Genomic DNA, 6,563 nt, shown 5'->3' with positions numbered 1-6,563 from the left:
ACTGGTCAGGGTCTGGTTACACAACTGGTCTGGGTCTGGTTACACAACTGGTCGGGCTCCGGTTACACAACTGGTCGGGCTCCGGTTACATAACTGGTCGGGCTCCGGGGGTGTCACTTGGGCTTCGGGTTGTGCATGATCGGGCTTCGGTTTGTGCATGGTTGTGCTTCATATGTTGTTTGTTTGGTTTGTGCATGCTAGACTTGCGGTTACACAACTGGTGGGGCTTCGGTTACACAGCTGGTGGGGCTTCGGTTACACAACTGGTGGGGCTTCGGTTACACAACTGGTCGGGGTCCGGTTACACAACTGGTCGGGTTCCGGTTACACAACTGGTCGGGCTCCGGTTAAATAACTGGTCGGGCTCCGGGGGTGTTACTTGGGCTTCGGGTTGTGCATGATCGGGCTTCGGTTCGTGCATGGTTGTGCTTCAGATGTTGTTTGTTTGGTTCGTGCATGCTAGACTTGCAGTTACACAACTGGTGGGGCTTCGGTTACACAACTGGTCAGGGTCCTGTTACACAACTGGTCGGGCTCCGGCTACACAACTGGTCGGGTTCCGGTTACACAACTGGTCGGGCTCCGGTTAAAAAACTGGTCGGGCTCCGGTTAAATAACTGGTCGGGCTCCGGTTACATAACTGGTCGGGCTCCGGGGGTGTCACTTGGGCTTCGGGTTGTGCATGGTCGAGCTTCGGTTCATGCATGGTTGTGCTTCAGATGTTGTTTGTTTTGAATTATTTGTTTGCTTCATTCATGCTAGGCTTGCGCTTACACAATTGGTCAGGGCCCGGTTACACAAATAGTTCTAGCTCTGGTTACATAACTCCAGGGTTGTGACTTGTTGGGCTCTGGGTTATGCATGGTCGGGCTCCTGTTCATGCTTGGTTGTGCTCCAGGGGTTGTTTGTGTACAAGTGCTCCAGGTTTGTTTGCTAGGGCTCTATGGTTATATGTTTGCCAGAAATCCGGGTTTCTTTTTTCGTACATAGCTCATTTTTGTTTGCCATGGCTCCATAGTTGGTTTCTAGAGCAAGTGGAAGGTTTTAGGTAGGGATAAGGAAATTTTTGTTCGGTCGAGCTAGGAATGGAGTTTGGTTGGGCTCCGGGGCTGTTTAGCTTGGTGGGGGTTGGATGAGATGTATACTTGCTAGGCTTGCGGTTACACAACTCTTGGGGTTTCAGTTACACAACTGATCAGGGTCTGGTTACACAACTGGTCCGGGTCTGGTTACACAACTGGTCGGGCTCCGGTTACACAACTGGTCGGGCTCCGGTTACATAACTGGTCGGGCTCCGGGGGTGTCACTTGGGCTTCGGGTTGTGCATGATCGGGCTTCGGTTAGTGCATGGTTGTGCTTCATATGTTGTTTGTTTGGTTTGTGCATGCTAGACTTGCGGTTACACAACTGGTGGGGCTTCGGTTACACAGCTGGTGGGGCTTCGGTTACACAACTGGTGGGGCTTCGGTTACACAACTGGTGGGGCTTCGGTTACACAACTGGTCAGGGTCCGGTTACACAACTGGTCGAGTTCCGGTTACACAACTGGTCGGGCTCCGGTTAAATAACTGGTCGGGCTCCGGGGGTGTTACTTGGGCTTCGGGTTGTGCATGATCGGGCTTCGGTTCGTGCATGGTTGTGCTTCACATGTTGTTTGTTTGGTTCGTGCATGCTAGACTTGCAGTTACACAGCTGGTGGGGCTTCGGTTACACAACTAGTCGTGGTCTGGTTACACAACTGGTCGGGCTCCGGTTACACAACTGGTCGGGCTCCGGTTAAATAACTGGTCGGGCTCCGGGGGTGTCACTTGGGCTTCGGGTTGTGCATGATCGGGCTTCGGTTCGTGCATGGTTGTGCTTCAGATGTTGTTTGTTTGGTTCGTGCATGCTAGACTTGCGGTTACACAGCTGGTGGGGCTTTGGTTACACAACTGGTCGGGGTCTGGTTACACAACTGGTCGGGCTCCGGTTACACAACTGGTCGGGCTCCGGTTAAATAACTGGTCGGGCTCCGGGGGTGTTACTTGGGCTTCGGGTTGTGCATGATCGGGCTTCGGTTCGTGCATGGTTGTGCTTCACATGTTGTTTGTTTGGTTCGTGCATGCTAGACTTGCAGTTACACAGCAGGTGGGGCTTCGGTTACACAACTAGTCGGGGTCTGGTTACACAACTGGTCGGGCTCCGGTTACACAACTGGTCGGGCTCCGGTTAAATAACTGGTCGGGCTCCGGGGGTGTCACTTGGGCTTCGGGTTGTGCATGATCGGGCTTCGGTTCGTGCATGGTTGTGCTTCATATGTTGTTTGTTTGGTTTGTGCATGCTAGACTTGCGGTTACACAACTGGTGGGGCTTCGGTTACACAGCTGGTGGGGCTTCGGTTACACAACTGGTGGGGCTTCGGTTACACAACTGGTCGGGGTCCGGTTACACAACTGGTCGGGTTCCGGTTACACAACTGGTCGGGCTCCGGTTAAATAACTGGTCGGGCTCCGGGGGTGTTACTTGGGCTTCAGGTTGTGCATGATCGGGCTTCGGTTCGTGCATGGTTGTGCTTCACATGTTGTTTGTTTGGTTCGTGCATGCTAGACTTGCAGTTACACAGCTGGGGGGGCTTCGGTTACACAACTAGTCGGGGTCTGGTTACACAACTGGTTGGGCTCCGGTTACACAACTGGTCGGGCTCCGGTTAAATAACTGGTCGGGCTCCGGGGGTGTCACTTGGGCTTCAGGTTGTGCATGATCGGGCTTCGGTTCGTGCATGGTTGTGCTTCATATGTTGTTTGTTTGGTTTGTGCATGCTAGACTTGCGGTTATACAACTGGTGGGGCTTCGGTTACACAGCTGGTGGGGCTTCGGTTACACAACTGGTGGGGCTTCGGTTACACAACTGGTCGGGGTCCGGTTACACAACTGGTCGGGTTCCGGTTACACAACTGGTCGGGCTCCGGTTAAATAACTGGTCGGGCTCCGGGGGTGTTACTTGGGCTTCAGGTTGTGCATGATCGGGCTTCGGTTCGTGCATGGTTGTGCTTCACATGTTGTTTGTTTGGTTCGTGCATGCTAGACTTGCAGTTACACAGCTGGGGGGCTTCGGTTACACAACTAGTCGGGGTCTGGTTACACAACTGGTCGGGCTCCGGTTACACAACTGGTCGGGCTCCGGTTAAATAACTGGTCGGGCTCCGGGGGTGTCACTTGGGCTTCAGGTTGTGCATGATCGGGCTTCGGTTCGTGCATGGTTGTGTTCAGATGTTGTTTGTTTGGTTCGTGCATGCTAGACTTACGGTTACACAACTGGTCGGGGTCTGGTTTCACAACTGGTCGGGATCCGGTTACACAACTGGTCGGGCTCCGGTTACACAACTGGTCGGGCTCCGGTTAAATAACTGGTCGGGCTCCGGGGGTATTACTTGGGCTTCGGGTTGTGCATGATCGGGCTTCAGTTCGTGCATGGTTGTGCTTCACATGTTGTTTGTTTGGTTCGTGCATGCTAGACTTGCAGTTACACAGCTGGTGGGGCTTCGGTTACACAACTAGTCGGGGTCTGGTTACACAACTGGTCGGGCTCCGGTTACACAACTGGTCGGGCTCCGGTTAAATAACTGGTCGGGCTCCGGGGGTGTCACTTGAGCTTCGGGTTGTGCATGATCGGGCTTCGGTTCGTGCATGGTTGTGCTTCAGATGTTGTTTGTTTGGTTCGTGCATGCTAGACTTGCGGTTACACAGCTGGTGGGGCTTTGGTTACACAACTGGTCCGGGTCTGGTTACACAACTGGTCGGGCTCCGGTTACACAACTGGTCGGGCTCCGGTTAAATAACTGGTCGGGCTCCGGGGGTGTTACTTGGGCTTCGGGTTGTGCATGATCGGGCTTTGGTTCGTGCATGGTTGTGCTTCACATGTTGTTTGTTTGGTTCGTGCATGCTAGACTTGCAGTTACACAGCAGGTGGGGCTTCGGTTACACAACTAGTCGGGGTCTGGTTACACAACTAGTCGGGGTCTGGTTACACAACTGGTCGGGCTCCGGTTACACAACTGGTCGGGCTCCGGTTAAATAACTGGTCGGGCTCCGGGGGTGTCACTTGGGCTTCGGGTTGTGCATGATCGGGCTTCGGTTCGTGCATGGTTGTGCTTCAGATGTTGTTTGTTTGGTTCGTGCATGCTAGACTTGCGGTTACACAGCTGGTGGGGCTTTGGTTACACAACTGGTCGGGGTCTGGTTACACAACTGTTCGGGCTCCGGTTACACAACTGGTCGGGCTCCGGTTAAATAACTGGTCGGGCTCCGGGGGTGTTACTTGGGCTTCGGGTTGTGCATGATCGGGCTTCGGTTCGTGCATGGTTGTGCTTCACATGTTGTTTGTTTGGTTCGTGCATGCTAGACTTGCAGTTACACAGCAGGTGGGGCTTCGGTTACACAACTAGTCGGTGTCTGGTTACACAACTGGTCGGGCTCCGGTTACACAACTGGTCGGGCTCCGGTTAAATAACTGGTCGGGCTCCGGGGGTGTCACTTGGGCTTCGGGTTGTGCATGATCGGGCTTCGGTTCGTGCATGGTTGTGCTTCATATGTTGTTTGTTTGGTTTGTGCATGCTAGACTTGCGGTTACACAACTGGTGGGGCTTCGGTTACACAGCTGGTGGGGCTTCGGTTACACAACTGGTGGGGCTTCGGTTACACAACTGGTCGGGGTCCGGTTACACAACTGGTCGGGTTCCGGTTACACAACTGGTCGGGCTCCGGTTAAATAACTGGTCGGGCTCCGGGGGTGTTACTTGGGCTACGGGTTGTGCATGATCGGGCTTCGGTTCGTGCATGGTTGTGCTTCACATGTTGTTTGTTTGGTTCGTGCATGCTAGACTTGCAGTTACACAGCTGGTGGGGCTTCGGTTACACAACTAGTCGGGGTCTGGTTACACAACTGGTCGGGCTCCGGTTACACAACTGGTCGGGCTCCGGTTAAATAACTGGTCGGGCTCCGGGGGTGTCACTTGGGCTTCGGGTTGTGCATGATCGGGCTTTGGTTCGTGCATGGTTGTGCTTCAGATGTTGTTTGTTTGGTTCGTGCATGCTAGACTTGCGGTTGCACAGCTGGTGGGGCTTTGGTTACACAATTGGTCGGAGTCTGATTACACAACTGGTCGGGCTCCGGTTACACAACTGGTCGGGCTCCGGTTAAATAACTGGTCGGGCTCCGGGGGTGTTACTTGGGCTTCGGGTTGTGCATGATCGGGCTTCAGTTCGTGCATGGTTGTGCTTCACATGTTGTTTGTTTGGTTCGTGCATGCTAGACTTGCGGTTACACAGCTGGTGGGGCTTTGGTTACACAACTGGTCGGGGTCTGGTTACACAACTGGTCGGGCTCCGGTTACACAACTGGTCGGGCTCCGGTTAAATAACTGGTCGGGCTCCGGGGTGTTACTTGGGCTTCGGGTTGTGCATGATCGGGCTTCGGGTTGTGCATGATCGGGCTTCGGTTCGTGCATGGTTGTGCTTCACATGTTGTTTGTTTGGTTCGTGCATGCTAGACTTGCAGTTACACAGCAGGTGGGGCTTCGGTTACACAACTAGTCGGGGTCTGGTTACACAACTAGTCGGGGTCTGGTTACACAACTGGTCGGGCTCCGGTTACACAACTGGTCGGGCTCCGGTTAAATAACTGGTCGGGCTCCGGGGGTGTCACTTGGGCTTCGGGTTGTGCATGATCGGGCTTCGGTTCGTGCATGGTTGTGTTCAGATGTTGTTTGTTTGGTTCGTGCATGCTAGACTTGCAGTTACACAACTGGTGGGGCTTCGGTTACACAACTGGTCAGGGTCCTGTTACACAACTGGTCGGGCTCCGGCTACACAACTGGTCGGGTTCCGGTTACACAACTGGTCGGGCTCCGGTTAAAAAACTGGTCGGGCTCCGGTTAAATAACTGGTCGGGCTCCGGTTACATAACTGGTCGGGCTCCGGGGGTGTCACTTGGGCTTCGGGTTGTGCATGGTCGAGCTTCGGTTCATGCATGGTTGTGCTTCAGATGTTGTTTGTTTTGAATTATTTGTTTGCTTCATTCATGCTAGGCTTGCGCTTACACAATTGGTCAGGGCCCGGTTACACAAATAGTTCTAGCTCTGGTTACATAACTCCAGGGTTGTGACTTGTTGGGCTCTGGGTTATGCATGGTCGGGCTCCTGTTCATGCTTGGTTGTGCTCCAGGGGTTGTTTGTGTACAAGTGCTCCAGGTTTGTTTGCTAGGGCTCTATGGTTATATGTTTGCCAGAAATCCGGGTTTCTTTTTTCGTACATAGCTCATTTTTGTTTGCCATGGCTCCATAGTTGGTTTCTAGAGCAAGTGGAAGGTTTTAGGTAGGGATAAGGAAATTTTTGTTCGGTCGAGCTAGGAATGGAGTTTGGTTGGGCTCCGGGGCTGTTTAGCTTGGTGGGGGTTGGATGAGATGTATACTTGCTAGGCTTGCGGTTACACAACTCTTGGGGTTTCAGTTACACAACTGATCAGGGTCTGGTTACACAACTGGTCCGGGTCTGGTTACACAACTGGTCGGGCTCCGGTTACACAA

Source organism: Procambarus clarkii, chromosome 14 (genome assembly GCF_040958095.1).
Source record: "Procambarus clarkii isolate CNS0578487 chromosome 14, FALCON_Pclarkii_2.0, whole genome shotgun sequence".
Lineage (NCBI taxonomy): Eukaryota > Metazoa > Arthropoda > Malacostraca > Decapoda > Cambaridae > Procambarus > Procambarus clarkii.
Note: the sequence above shows the minus strand (reverse complement) of the source record.